The 16269-nt window shown below is 36.4% G+C and overlaps 1 long non-coding RNA gene across 2 annotated transcripts; it reads right to left on the minus strand.

Annotated features, from left to right (window-relative positions):
- Positions 1-6297: 6297 nt before the first annotated feature.
- Positions 6298-14889, minus strand: LOC106417799. Of its 2 annotated transcripts, none has more exons than XR_007321403.1 (7): positions 14799-14889; positions 14269-14423; positions 12040-14151; positions 11830-11972; positions 11640-11741; positions 11418-11552; positions 6298-11298 (listed from the first exon to the last, which is right to left on the minus strand). It is a non-coding gene; the product is annotated as an uncharacterized LOC106417799 (long non-coding RNA). The 2 variants fall into 2 exon arrangements; XR_007321402.1 differs by having other exon boundaries at positions 14269-14430; positions 14799-14888.
- Between the last annotated feature and the right edge of the window lie 1380 nt (positions 14890-16269).

Raw genomic sequence — 16269 nt, forward strand, 5'->3', positions numbered from 1 at the left:
GGACATATGCGAAGTGAAAACATCATATCTTACACACCGGAAGGGATTTGACCATGAAACCAATTTTCATGGATTCTACACTCATTAATCTTTCTTATCCAAGTGTAATCCACCCCAAATCTATCCCGATCAAAAAGATATGAATTTTACAAACCAAAGTTTTTCAGCCCATCCTCGAGTATCAAAGTTTAGAAGTTGATTCAAGCCCAGTAAAGAAGCGGCCTGACGCAAAAAATCTTATGGACTTCAAGATGGATTTCTTTAGGTTTCCAACAAGATAAGAATGAAGAGAAATGTCTACCGAAATCTGAAGTTATGGCCCATTTTTCAAAACTGACCAAACAAGATCTACATTTACCTAAATTAGAAGATCCGGATTTGCCACCAAACCAAACACAATTCTGGCAACAAAGAGTTTTTTTTTCAGCTTCTAGAGGCCCTCTCAAATGTCTCAAGGAGCACGAGACCACACTGGATATGGCGGATCCTTGAAGAATATACTAGATCTTGACCCGCGCTTTAAAAACGCGAAATTTATTTCTTTTAAAATGACAAATATTTTTTAATTATAAGGGATCTTGTTTTTATAGTATAGATTATCTATTATAGTTACAGCTTTATTGATTGTTTATGTTTTTAAAATATTATTAGATTTTGAAAATGATTTACAAAGTTATACATTTGTCCTCATATAAATTTTTAAAATAAATATTTTCTTGTAGTTTGAAAATATTTTTTTTTTTAATTCACCTAACTATTATTTTGTGAAAATTTCATAAATTTCTCCTCTTAGTTTACAATATTTTATATATGACAAAATCATATAGCAGATTAAGTATTTGTTGGGGTCAAAATCGGTTGCGACAGAGTTAACGTCTGAAAGTATCGAAGAAACAATTGGCTGGAAAATCAAAGTAAGAACTTGTTAAAAATTCAAAAAACAATTATACGAAGAGTTCTCGAGAAAGATTACTCAATCTTTCGAATAAACGATTCCCGAGCATCGAAACAACTCAACGAGCATCGCCAGACCCATCAGAAAGCTAGCCAACTCGCCATCGCTTGGTTGGATTGATCAAATCTGCCTCGTCTCTAAACCCTCGTAGCTTCCTCCTTCGAGCCTCGACTGAGCTGACTCTTGTTTCGTCTCGATTGGAGTTACCGTTGGAAACTTACGACAAAAACCGCAAAGACATGTTGTCTCGTAAAAGTTAAAACTGATCGTCTAAAACGACGACGGTTAACTTAACACCTCGGTCAATTTGAGTTATTAAAAAATCGACATTGCATCAAAGGTTGTCTTTCGATAAGATTAAAAACGTCTAAAGTCGAAATACGGCCCAAAGGGTCTAAAACGCGACTAAGAGCCCACTTACGATTTTTATGAAATCAGGCCCAAGGTTGCTATGACGGTCTATCTATTGTTTGCAAGAAAAGATAAATGGAAAGTCTGAGGATAAATGTCAAGTTTCCGAAGATAATCATGAAGATCGAAGAAAATGGATTATTTCCGCAAGAAGATAAAATCGACTTGGGGGAAAAGAGGAAGAAGGTAAACCGACCTAAGTAGGAGTATATAAGGAATGCTAGGGCAGAAGGTGCAGAGACACAGAAAATTCAGCCCTTAGACCAAGTTAGGCATTTTTCCGTTTTTGTTATCGAGCTGCGCTCAATTAGGTTTACAACTCTTAGGTGCTTAGAACTAGGGAACTCACTAACAGCTCTTGCAGCCGAAGCTTTACCTGTTGTAATCGCTCATACGCAAATTCAGAATAAGATCTTCTTGCTCTCTTTTTTCATTTTTAACAATTCATAATTTCGTCCGTTTACATAATCTGATTGCTTGACGTTGGTTTAACATAAATCTGGGACCTCTGGGAAAGTTAGAGTTTCTTGACTTTCCTTATTTTCGAAGAAATTGATGGTGCAAATTTTGGTTCCCACAGTTTGGCGCTAGAAGGATGGGGGGGGGGGGGGGGGGGGAGATACGGATCAATCTAACTCTCAGCCGTAAATGCTCGATCAAATATGTCAACAGACAACCTGCAAACTCGTGTTGATGGAGACATCAGCGATAACATTGGCACCACTTTTGCAGTGAACGTGTCCGCGGTTAACGCTAATGCTAACACCGTAGCATTCAAGAAGATGTTCACCACCTTCAAAAAGAAATCGGAAGAACATGAGAAGCTCATCGGCTCTCTTGCTAAACATGTCAAACCCCTAATGGCGAGGACCAGGGCTGTCCTTCCCCTCGGAGCCACAAAGCTTCGCGGAAGAAGATTTGATTTTGCGACTCCGCCCGACAGACCAGGGAAAACGCAAGATAACCCGACAGCAGAAAATCTTGACAAGACCACCCCTGCTGTCACATGGAAAAACTTGGAAAACCTTCCACCTACCGAGCGGGAAACAGAGGATAACGAGCGTGAACAATTCGACTTGGATCCAAGTAATCAGTCTGATAACTCGGACGAAGACGTTGACGTGCATCTGAGAAGAACCAGAAGCCGCGTCGTTCGTCACGATTTTTCGTTCGAGAAGCCCATGACCGAAGAAGAGGAAAATCTCTTCTGGGTGGAACAGGAGAAACTACTCGAGGAGCAGGCTCGAATCACTCACAACAAACACCGACAAGCTCAGAAAACTGCTGACGACGATTCCGAAGAAATCCGCAATCTCCGTGATTAAATCGTGAAAACTACAGCGGAGGTGAAAGAAGTTAAGTCTCAAATTCACCATGCTACCAGTGTCGCGCCCGAGATCGACAGAATACTCGAAGAGGCCCGGAAAACCCCTTTCACCGCTCGCATCACCGAGGTCAAAACCTCGGATCCGGGAAAGATTAGGGTTCCCACTTACGATGGCACCGGTGATCCTAAGGCACGCCTACAAGCCTTCTAGATCACGATGGGGTGGGCCAGATTCAGGGAGATCAAAAGAGGCGCTGGCCATTGCCGACTCTTCGTCAAAAACCTTCGAGGAGAAGCACTCGAGTGGTTCTCCCGACATAGGCGAAACTCCATCAGAAGTTTCCGCCAACTCTATTCGGAGTTTCTCAAGCAGTACTCTATGTTCATAGACAGAGAAACTTCCAACGTCGATCTTTGGAGCCTAGCCCAGAGAGAAGACGAACCTCTCCGCGACTTCATGAGCAGATTCAAACTCGCCATGTCAAGGGTTAGTGGAATAAGTGACAAGGTGGCTATAGATGCGCTCAGAAAGACGCTCTAGTAAAAGTCGAAGTTCAGGAAGTGGATAACCTTCGGAAAGTCGCAGTCGATCCAAGACGCCCTACATAAGGCCACTGATTACATCACCATCGAAGAGGAGACTAAAGTCCTGTCGCAAAAACATAAGTCGGCAAATACATCCTCAAAGGACGCGACATCAAACCAGAGATCAAAAAAGAAGAACTTTCGTAACGACAAATATGTTCATCACGAGATGGAAAAGCTTCAGAGGGGGCATAACTATGCCATCAACTCCGGATCAGAACAAGGAAGAACTTCGGGCAACACATGGACCCGAAATTCAAGTTATGATGAAAACACCTTCTGCGACTTCCATCAGACTAAAGGCCACTCGACTATCAACTGAAAAGTTGTTGGGGCAAGATTGGCCGCGAAATTGCTCGCAGGGGAGCTCTCTAGTGTAACAAGAGTGAAAGATCTCTTCTGCGATTCTGACCGTCCTCCAAAAAACGATAAAACTCTGCAAGTAGAGAACCCTTCTCAGGTAAATCAAGCGGGTGTGAAGCGCGGGAGGAGACATGATGAGAAAGGCAATGACAATAGTCATCGCACGATAAACATGATCATCGGAGGATCATAGTACTGCAACGATATGGTGTCATCCATCAAAACCTACCAGCGGAAAGTAGAGACGACCGCAAACTGGCCAAGTTGGTCTCCGCCCAGTGATGCCCCAAAAAACTCGATCACCTTAGAGGACGAGGAAGCCGGCGGAATCGACCAGCCTCATTGCGACCCGCTCACTACAAGAAAACACAATATTAACGACGACCAAATTCGTAGTAACTTCCTCGTAAAAGAGGCGTTACGAGGAATTAGCGAGGAAACACGTTTCGTCGTTATTCGTTCGTCGTAACGCATATTTCCTTGCCTATTCGTCGTAAATTAGCGAGTAAAAATTTCGTCGTAAAAACGAAGAACAACATTTGTCGTAAAAACCACGTAAACTTTCCACGTAAGGAGGACGCTACATTTCCTCGTAAATACCTCGTAAGCATTTCCTTGTAAATTACACGTAAATCATTCCACGTAAAATACTCGTAAAACTTTCCTCGTAGTGTTGACGTAAACATTTTGCTCATTACTTCCTCGTAACTTTCCGACGTAAAGTAGTCGTAATTTAGCTACGAATTTACTTCGATTTTGATATTTCCAGAATTAAAAATATAATAAAAATTATTTAATTATTTAATAAAAATTATTTAATTTTTTAATAAAAATCTAATTTTAAAATAAAAATAAATACGAAAATATTTTATTCATAAATAAGTTTTGAATATAATACAATAAGTTTTGAATATAATACAACCAAAGAAAAGTAAAAATAAAAATAAATACGAAAATATTTTATTAATCGCCTGGTAGAATTCCTCACTCCTCATCTTTACATACGCGCTAGCATGTGTGTCGGATGATGACTAGCCTAGAATGGGATTTTGTCGTCGCATGTTCCTCAACAAGGACTCCCATTCCAGATTTGTGGCCGCTATAACGTCCAAGAAGCCCTCGACTCCACCCACACGAGCTGTGAACGCAGTTTGCGTCGAGTCCAACTCGTTACGCAGTTGAGTGACTTCATCTTCCCGTCTCTGACCATAAGACGATGTCGCTCTCGGAACATCGTTGACAGAACCAATCCCCAACGTACGTCCCTTTTTCTTAGGGACAAAAATAAAAAATTAAATTTCAAAAAATTTACCTCCTCGTAAATCTTATCCATTTCAAGTGTGGATAAGGTGACGGGTAATCCGTCGGTGGACTGCTGGGTCAGCTGGGTCTGGCGGTCTTCAACGTGACCAACCAAGTCGTTGAAGATCTGCTCGGACCTAGCATCTAGAAATTGGTCCGCCTTGTTCTTGTGGGTCCTCTCGTAAAGTTGCAAAAGAAACGGGAGTTCTCCCGTCTCTTTGGCATAAAAAACATTTAAGAAAGTTAGAATATATTTAATTAATAAAATTAATTATTTAATTACCATATCCAGACGGACACCGGCGTGGGGTTTTTGACCCGTAGAGTGAAGCATCGGCCCGTGGCCGAGCTCATCTACCGTCTGACGGGAGGCGGATCAAGATTCGGCGACTCTAATGGCGTCAGGATCCCGCCAATAACGGATGAGACCATCCCACACATCCGTGGTGAGCTCAGGGGGTTTGCCACGCTCATACCCCTTGACGATCCAGTCACCCTTCTAGTTGGAGACCGTGTCCAACAAGCGAGCTTGCGCCTTCGCGTTAAACACTTTCTTCACCCTCTCATTGACCCCATGGACCAATGGTATTTTTGCTGTAACACGAAAACAATAAATTAAGAATTAGTTTTAAAAAATTGAAAATTCCAAATCATAAAAAAAATAAAGTATATATAATTAATTAATAGTAACTTACAGCGAAAATTTTGAACCACGTCTTTCTGACGTGGTTCGGCGTCTTTCTCCAGTTTGGATGTGGCTCGGAGAAGTAACCTTTGACCGTCTCGGTTACGTTCCGAGCAACACATCCGTCAACCCCAAACCTGAAAAAAAAATTTGAAGTATAAATTATTTATTATTGTTAAAAACAATTTTTAAAGAATTTTTTTAAAAAAATGTAACGTACCACAAAGTTCCTTCCGGTCGGTCGGGGTCTAAGACTGGTAAGCCTTCTCTGCCTGGCTGAGCGAGAAGGTTTTCGACAGTGTACTGCGAGTAAGGAGCACTCGGCGGCACCATCAAATCGGGATGAATCCGGCCGGCATCGGATGAGCCATCGGAGGAGGCACATGATCATGTGGAGCCGGTGGTGCAAACGAATCGAGGAACCGATGGTGCACCAGAAGGAGGGGACCGAGAGACTCTCTGAGAAGACTGAGTCTCGGGGACAGTCTCCGGACCCGAAGAACCGGGAGCTAAAGAAGAACCGAGAGCTGAAGAAGACGGGTCTAAACGACTACCAGGCTCACCGAACATCTCTCTATAATGGGGAGTAAGTCTGTTCTTTCGAACCTAACATAAAAAAATTTTAATTTTAAAATTAACATCAATAGTAATTAACAAATTCTATAATTAACCACCTAATCAACACTAACATAAAATCTGTAAACCTATCTAAATTCCCTACACTAACCACCTAATCTACCCTAAACTAATCAAATTAGAGAGGAAATAGAGAGAGCGTACCATTGCTACGAAAGAGAGAGGAAGTTGAGACGAGATGGGAAGTGAGAAGCTCGCGTGTATATATAGAAAATCAGGAATCGTCGTAAAGTTACGAGGAACTCGCGAGGCACGTGTTTTTTTACGAGGAATTAGCGAGGCCTGCGTTTTGTTTCCTCGTAACATCCTCGTTCATTTACGAGGAATTAGCGAGGTCCACTTTTTTATTTACGAGGAATGAGTGAGGCCCGCGTTTTCTTATTACGAGTTTTTTATGACGAATACGGCTTACGTGGAATTAACGAGTCCCACTATCTTTAAAATCAAAGTAAGAACTTGTTAAAATTTAAAAAACCAATTATACGACGAGTTCTCGAGAAAGATTACTCAATCTTTCGAACAAACGATTCCCGAGCATCGAAGCAACTAAACGAGCATCGTCAGACCCACCGGGAAGCTAGCCAACTCACCATTGGGCGAGTTGGAGAAGCTTCATCGAACTCACCCAATGGCGAGTTGGAGAAGCCCCGTTCAACTCTTCCAATGGCGAGTTGGGCGACCCTCATCTAACTTGCCCAATGGCGAGTTGGGTCAACGAACCAACTCACCATTGGACGAGTTGGATTAGCTCCGACCAACTCGCCATTGGGCGAGTTTAATCAGCTCCAACCAACTCGCCATTGGGAGAGTTGGATCAGCTCCGAAAAACTCGCCCCGTGGTGAGTTGGATCGTACTATCCAACTCGCCATTGGGCGGGTTGGATCAGCTCCGACCAACTCGCCACTGGGCAAGTTGGAGCATCCGCAACCAACTCTCCCAATGGCGATTTGGATTGATCAAATCTGCCTCGTCTATAAACCCTCGTAGCTTCCTCCTTCAAGCCTCGACTGAACTGACCCTTGTTTCGTCTCGATTGGAGTTACCGTTGGAAACTGACGACAAAACCGCAAAGACATGTTTTCTCGTAAAAGTTCAAATTGATCCTCTAAAACGACAACAGTTAACGTAATACCTCGGTCATATCCTTGTTACAATCAATTTGAGTTATTAAAAAAATTGACATTGCATCGAAGGTTGTCTTTCAATAAGGTCGTAAAAACGTCTAAAGTCGAAAAAAGGCCCAAAGGGTTTAAAACGCGACTATGAGCCCACTTACGATTTTTATGAAATCAGGCCCAAAGTTGCTATGACGGTCTATGTGTTGTTTGCAGGAAAAGATAAATGGAAAGTCCGAGGATAAATGTCAAGTTTTCGAAGATAATCATGAAGATCGAAGAAAATGAAATATTTCTGCAAGAAGATAAAGTTGACTTGGGGAAAAAAAGGAAGAAGGTAAACCGACCTAAGGAGGAGTATATAAGGGATGCTAGGGCAGAAGGCGCAGGGACACAAAAAATTCAGCACTTAGCAATTTAGGCATTTTTGTTTTTGTTTTTGTTATAGAGTTGCGCTCAATTAGGTTTACAAGTCTTAAGTGCTTAGAACTAGGGAACTCGCTAACAGTTCTTGCAGCCGAGGCTTTACCTGTTGTAATCGCTCATACGCAAATTCAGAATAAGATCTTCTTGCTCTCTTTTTTCTTTTTTATCAATTCATAATTTCGTCTGTTTTTATTATCTGATTGCTTGACGTTGGTTTAACAGAAATCCAGGACCTTTGGGAAAGTTATGGTTTCTTGACTTTTTTTATTTTCACGGAAATAGACGGTGTGAATTTCGGTTTCCACGGTATTTTTGTTTACAAATAAATAACAACCAAAATATTTTTTTGTAAAAGAACACATAATTGTTCGCCAGAAAAAAATATCCAAAACTCTAACGAAAACACAATAATAATTGGGCCTCCCTGGTAAAAGTATATGTTAATCGATTATACACAAGCACGGCCCGGTGACCTTCATTATATTATAGGGCTTCGATGGCCTTGACATTGGTCAAGACTGATATTATTTCGCTGCACTTTGATTGGTTTTAACACTCTTATTTTCCAATGGTTGAAGTTATAGTTGCCACAATTAATTAAAAAAAAATTCTAAAAAGCAGTGGCATGGTAATCTAATTATCTCCAAAAAAATAAGGACAAAATCCTATGAGAGATTCTGTTTTAATAATATAGAATATATATACAAAGGGGAGTACAAAATAAAAATAACCCTTAATTTTACAAGTTATTTACACTCCAGTTCCACTGATATATTTAATGAATCTATTTTTAAGTTTTCTTTGTCTTTTACATATTAATAGATATGTGTGTCCTAAATCTATTTTAAACATAAAAAATGTCTAAAGCTTAAAATAATCTCCATAAAATGTTCCTAATATCAAGAACATCTAAACTATTAAATTAAACTATTAAAACTGAAGTACATTTTGTACTTAGCCCTGAGTTTTCCTCAATATTTACCATATTCCATGCCACTGAAATTAAAACACAACCGTTTAACACATCTTAACCCATTAATTCGCTTTATGTAAATCAAGAGAGGATAAATGTTTGCTTAGCCCAATATTTCGCATGTTTGTTTTAGAGTAGCTTAATATGTTTTGGGCTTATTATACCTGCTAGCCCATACCATAATAACAACTTAATATCTCTAAAGCAAACCGAAGAAACCAGTAACGATTTTTTTTATAAATTACCTAAATCATTACAAACCAAATGATTAATCATAAGTTTGACAAAACATGAAATTTAATTTTGATTAGATAATGTATCTACACATCGACCATTTCTTAAAATTCTTTATATCGATTTTGAATATGTACAACAACATTGTGTATACTAATCTAACCAAGTATGGTTTAGCGATTGTATTGTTAACCCAATTTATTATTTCTTTATGATAATTTGGTTTCGTCTGTATAGATAATAATGATATCAGAAGATTTAATCCCAGTGCAAAAACAAAACTAATTATGCTTTATTTCCATCAAAAATCAAAACTAATTACGATTTCTACTTCTACGCAATAACAATTAAGATTTCCATCTAAGATCGAAACTGTATATTCCTTTTCAAAAACAAAACAACATTACGATATATTAGTTCCTATTTCTACGCTTCGTATCAGTAAAGGATATCAAATAACTCATACAATCAGCATATTCTATTTTTAAATCTTGTGAAACACGTACTGCCTAGAATTAAAAACTGTATATTCTCTTTTTAATATGACTAGGGTCTTTGTCCGGGCGTAAATTTCTTCTTTTAATTTGTAATTAAGTTTAGCTTGTTTATTTTCTTATAAAAAGCATGTATATGTATTATTTCAAAATTGACTACCAAAAACATAAGTAATAATACAGAAATTAATTTATTATGTTCTCCAACGAATTTGAAATGAATAAACTCAGGGGTTGATTGACAATGGTGGTAAATGTTTTAGACATCTATTTTTTTCTAAAATTTTTATTTTTAAAACAATCATATTTTATCTTTTAAAATTAAAGATATAGTATAAAGTTTTTTTGAAAAAAAATAATATATTAGTTTTCAAAATCAAATTTTCTAAAGATTTCATTTAGTGCTTTGAAAATAGATATATAGCAAAACAATTAAAACCGAAGCAAAACAATTCACATCTTATTTTCTAAAATAAAAACAAAAACAAAAACTTCAGAACAACCAATCAACCCCTTACTCTTTGTTGTTTATTTATTATTAAAATGAACGAAAAGTTATGAATAGTCAATATTCTTAAGTTTCAGCTAAAATCTTTTGTTTCATACAAAACAATTGTTAAATCTACATTTAATTTAAAACTTTTTTATGTATTTAGAATTATTGATTTTACATTTTCAATTTCTGCCCTCTCTACAAAAAATACAAACTGACATATTTACATGTTTTTTGCATTGTTTATTTCAAATGATAAATAATTCCATTTGTATAATTAATTTACGGCTATACAATATTGATTTGATACACTAACCAAAATTCTTTTATCAAGGAGACTGAAAACTAAATTTTTTAGCTAAAGGTTAAGAAATGTTTTTCGATCAAATATCAACGGAATTAAGAGAAATGAAATTGCTTTACATGGTTTCTGATTAAAATAGATTATTTAAATCGGTTATTTTTACAAAACCAAACTAATTTATGATAAAAAAAATAAACTGAATAAAAATATCAAACAACAAAAAAATTTATTTTTCTCAAAACCACCTTACGGAAACACATTACAAAGAAAAATAAAACACAAACCAAACTAATCCAATTTTGTTTTTAAAACACCACCAGAAATTAGTCTTTAAATCGTATAAACCAGAGCATCACTCTGTAGATTTGGAAACACTACATAAAATTTGAGTATAATATAGGACTGGCGATGCCTTACAAGTGCATATAATTATGCAATGAATATGCAAAAGCATGTTAAAAAGCCAATATTATCTTAAAAACAAACTATGTTCTTACAAAAAACTTAAAAACAAACTCTTGTTTAGCCGATAACACTAACACAGTGTGTTTTAAATATTTTTTTGTTACGCATGTGCTTAATGCCCCCTAGATTTTAATATGATGATAACTTAATAGTTGTCTTTGTGGTAGATACATTGGCGTGCCAATGTTTATATCTGCCTGTGTTGCCTTTCTTCAATCTATATATGTGATTAGTGATAACATATAAACTTTATTACTCCTCCAAATGATCTAAAACATTTCACAACCAAGAAGCTTGGAAAGGCTTTACACATACATAGCATCGTTGGTTAAAAAGTATTTAAAGGTTTGATAAACATCGGGAGTGGAAGCTGGATTGACCAACAACTCCGAAGCAGTCCACAGTCTCTGAGCTTTAAGATTGCACGATCCGGATTAGAAGTCCGAGCTTCATTACAGTCTGAAAAGTATTTGCCGCACACGTTCCTCAATCTCGGACTCGTTGCTAGGCAGCATGTCGTTGCTGCTGCCTATAAATAATTAACAGGGATCATTAAGCTATTTTTATGATGTCGTACGTTAGTTTGGATAATTCTAAATATATGATTTATAAATGAAAATCGATCAAATATTGATTTGACTTAGATACCTGAGGAACGGACTTCAAAAGCTTAGAGGTCAAGAAAAAGACAAAATCAGTGATGAGGCCGTCTCGGTCTCTTGTGAGACGCGTTCTCACGATTCCAGGATGAACACAGTTTGCAGTTATATTAGCATCCATTTTCTATACAGTGATTAGTCAAATTGTCAGAAGTCATATTATATTGTTAGAAAAAAATAAGTTAATAAAAGGGTTTTAATGACTAACTACATGGAGAATCCGGGAAAGCTGTTAGCTTTAGAGCCTTCAACAGCTTCTGTGATAGCTTCAAGTATTTCTATCTGGTTGTCATTAAGCCATAAATCTTCCAGCCTACAGGTAAAGGAAAAGTCAGAACGTAAACAAACAAAAATCACCAAAATAAAAAAGTCAGTCCTGAAGAAAAAGAAAAGTGAAATACTTTGTGAAGCTCTGAATGTCATCAACTGATGTGAGCTTGTTGTTCGACACGTCTAATACCCGTAGGTTAACCAACGCACTCAAGCCTTCCATTTTTGAGATACCATTATGGCTCAGATACAACTCTTCAAGAGCAACACAGTCCTGTCCACATATTTTTTTCAATGCATCAGATTTAGTAAAATGATGGTAAGAGTAAAACAACACACACCTCAAATCCTTTCATAGAGGTCAATTGATTGCTCTGCAAGCTAATCTTTTTAATACATCTGAGCCCACACAAGTTCACAACTTTGATACGGTTTCTTCCCAGCCACAGCTCTTCTAACTTTGTCAAGCTCTCCATATTCACCATCACCTGAATAAACCTCAATGCTTTCATATTCATTGCTAAAACATTGTAAAGTAATCACGACAAATCCAAACCCACAATCTATTGGACCCTAGCTCAAGAATCTGCAAGTCGTGCAAGTGTTCAATCTCCATAATCTTGTTAACTTCATTCTTAGACACATAGAGCTCCTTCAACGTGCTAGAGGCCTTTGATAATCCTTCCAACGAAGTGATTTCATTGAAAGATACGTCAAAGACCAAAAGCCTTGAGAATATGCTTATATCTGGTACTTCCGCTAGCTTGTTATCTCTGAGAATCAGATCCTACATATACAAATGACTATCAATCGTAAGGCCTCGAGAGATCATATTTGTGAAATTCGCAGAATCAGAGAGTGGATGATAATAATCACCTCGAGATCGGACAAGGCGTCCCAGCGAGAGAGAGGCTCGACGACGGAGTCTTCGATTAGGTTTTGGCGAAGAGAAAGCTTCTTGAGCATAGAGAGGTGAGCGATCCTCGAGTCCAGTTCCGATAAACGGTTCACCGTGAGATCCAGGTCAGTTAGCGTCAGAGGTAGCTCGATTGAATCGAGATGTAGTGGAGTATTGATTGTGGAGTTCTGGATCGAGAGAACTGAAACGATGGTGAAGAAACGGTGAAGACGAAGAGCGAGAAGCGTAGAGCCTCGTGTTATCCGTCTTGGGTTGAATTTTTTTTTTTAATTGAACTGGGTAGCAAAGCCCAATGCTAACCGACGAAGCCCATCGAAACACAGCAGAGCCCATACGAAAGCAAGAGCTTCGTGTCTTTTGCCAGCGTGTATTATTGGAATGTCTTGATTGGTTAAATATATTAGCCTACGTGGACATGCTAGAAACACTCCATATTCACCTTTTAGTAGTGTTAGATATCATAAAAAGGAATGAATATTAATTAATTTATATTCGTGTGATTCTGCGTACAACTCACAAATAACTCCAAATATTTTATTTGATTTTCTAATTTAACCTTCTCTTTCCGCCGCCAAAAAAAAAAAAACCTTCTCTTTCCAAACGCCAGTATATATATCTCATCAATCTATCGTCCAAAACATAGCAAAGAAAACCTAAAATCAGAAAGATGTACATCCTGACTGCTTTACCACTCAAAAAACTTTCACCTTACAAAAACAATTGGAGTTCAAGTGAAATGTTTGTATTCATGGAAGCAACACACATCTTTCGGAGGTGATAGCTTCGAGATGATTTTAGCAGATGAATAGGTAACTTTATGTTGATAACGTTGAATCTCTTTATAACATTACTTATTTGTCTTTGAATCTAATATGACTGTGTGTTTTTTTAGGGAAACAAGATCCATGCTACTTGCAAACTTATCCGTCACTTCAGCTGGTGGTCAGTATCAAACTACAAAACATAAGTACAAGATCATAGCAGACAATGCTCTGTTTTGAAAACCTTCACTAGTTGGTGTAATAAGGTATGTAATTTAAATAGCCACATATGTCTTATAGTTTTTTTATGTTTCGATGTGTTCTTTTTTAAGTTTAGATTACTATGTGTTCTTATATATCCATTTAAGAAAAGTTATTATAATAAATTTCCCCTTTTGCTCTTTACAGGTTAGTCTTTCACAGGTTCTCTCTTATGGAAAAATGTTGCTGGTTCAGAAAGCCAAGTTGTTATTTGTGCAATCAACGTAACATCTTTATTTTCAAACATTCATTTCAACGTAACATCATAAGATATAGGGAATTAAATTTGGTGTTATATAATACTGTCATATAACATAAATCCAAATATGCCTCACTCAAGAAAATAAAAACCAAACATCTAAACTTAAGGCAGGGTTCTTCAACCTAATAGCTTAATCTAGACTTTCCTACTTTTCTTCCGGCTATGAATGATAAGTACGGAGTTACCTTGCCGTGGGATAAGTCTGTTTTCCATTCCATGTTGGCTTCTTAGTTATGTTGCAACTTGATTACTGGCATTTGTTTTTCAGAACGTCCAATATCATGTAAAAAGATTAATATAATTACATCATGGTTGTGTAAAAAGATCAACAAAACTTATGAGAACACTTGCATTTAACATCGACTACCTGATCAGCGTGTCTTCCCTTTTCTCTGTGAAGTTACAACTGATGCTCATCTCTATGTTCCCCAATCCCCATGTATCTGCCTGAGCTTTTCTTTAAATCATTTATGTTCCCTCTCTCTTTCTGCATAACGAGTCGTAGGTCCCTGTTACAAATTTCTAATTCCTGAAAAGTAAATAATATATCAAATATTCTTTATGATATGAACAATAATGTTACCAAAACATGAAATTAAGAATTACTTTTCTCATTTAATCAGACCTCATAAAATGAAGCTAATTTGTTAACACATTCCATCCTAGATTCGATTAGAAGAACCTATGCAAACAATAAAAATCTGAAATCTATTCCAAGTCCTTCAATTTTTAATGTTCATAATAAAAAAAGTTAAGTCATAACCCAAAGCAAAGGGAGTTAAAAACATGCGAGAGCTTTGTCTATCCGATCATTAAAACTCGAACCCTACCATTTGTAATTACAAGTCATAGTCAGTTCAACAGCATTAATAGCAACAATGAAAAAATAAATAATACCAGTGGTGAAACTCCTTCCCCTTATGGTCCGAACCGTTCAAATTATTACAGCCGTTCTTCTTATTTGCAGAACCAGTTTCAGGACTGTAGTTAGCAAATAAGGGCTACGTTGCACGGAAGCTTCATCGGGCATCCGCTTCCCGCTTCGGAACCGGAATCGGAATCGGAATCTTGTGGAAGCTTACGGAATCTCGCTTCCAAAACGCTTCTAAAATATTCTCTTTAAAAACACATTGGAAGCTTACGATTCCGTTTTGGAATCACGCTTCCATTTAAAAAAAAAAAACACAATGTCTTATATCAATAAAAATATAAAATTATAGTTTTTAATTTATATATAATCCAAATTTTAATAGTATTGAATAGAGAGAATAGAAATATACAAATATTAAAACTAATACTATAAATTATCTTTATGCATTGAGGTTTTTATTAAAGATAAATCATATATTCAAATATATTATGTCAATTAATTATACAGAATTAAAAAATATAATATTATTTATTTAATTTAATTTATGTGTATTTTCACAGTTTAAATATGAAGTCATTTTAAAATTATTATAAATGAATAAATGCTTTATTTTAAATTTAAATCATATAATTTTTAGTTTTAGATTTTTAAAAATAATCTTACATATGTATATATATATTCAAATTTTTAATTTTTAGTCTTACATATATATATATATGGATACGCTTCCAACACGTATCCGCTTCCTAATTTTTTTTAAAATCTCGCTTCTGCGCTTCCATACGCTTCCGCTTCTACGTACCCGCTTCCGTTTCCATGTAACATAGAATAAGGGTAAACTTTCTTCTTGGATGTGAAAAGTCGGTAAAAGGACAACGAGTTTCTGTTTTTTTTTTCCTGGACAAAAAGAAATATGGGCTTTGATTCATGTTTTCAGTCCATTACGGTTCAATATTTTTATATTTGTTAAGTACCAAATTTTTAATGATAAGTTGATAATGAAATGGCCCATTGTTTAATTAAAATGAATCTTGCCTTATCTAATTAGTAAAACTAAATAACTTATTTTATATGTTCTTAATGTATGTTATGCAACCACTATTTTAAATAATGTATTTTGATTTTTTTATAAATATCAGTATGAAATTATATTAAGCACTTTCAACTTTAAATACAAATATAATTTCAAAAAACCAACAAGTAAACTTTAAACTTTCACATTTTACATTTTAATTATAGTTTTCCAAGTAGAATAAATAAAAGCACTATAAATGAGAGAACACAATCTCATAGTTTATAACTGATCGCTAAATACATCAAGGAAGACACAACTATGTAAATAATTATGAATATATAACTAGAACATCTAAACAATTATGTTTATGGCATTGTTAAATTTTGATAGCATAAACATACATCCGCGCGCCCGCGCGGGTCAAAAGCTAGTTCCAAATTAAAGCATCCCTAATTTATTGCTACAAATTAACTAAAAATAAA

The sequence above is a fragment of the Brassica napus genome, chromosome C3 (assembly GCF_020379485.1).
Source record: "Brassica napus cultivar Da-Ae chromosome C3, Da-Ae, whole genome shotgun sequence".
Classification (NCBI taxonomy): Eukaryota; Viridiplantae; Streptophyta; class Magnoliopsida; order Brassicales; family Brassicaceae; genus Brassica; species Brassica napus.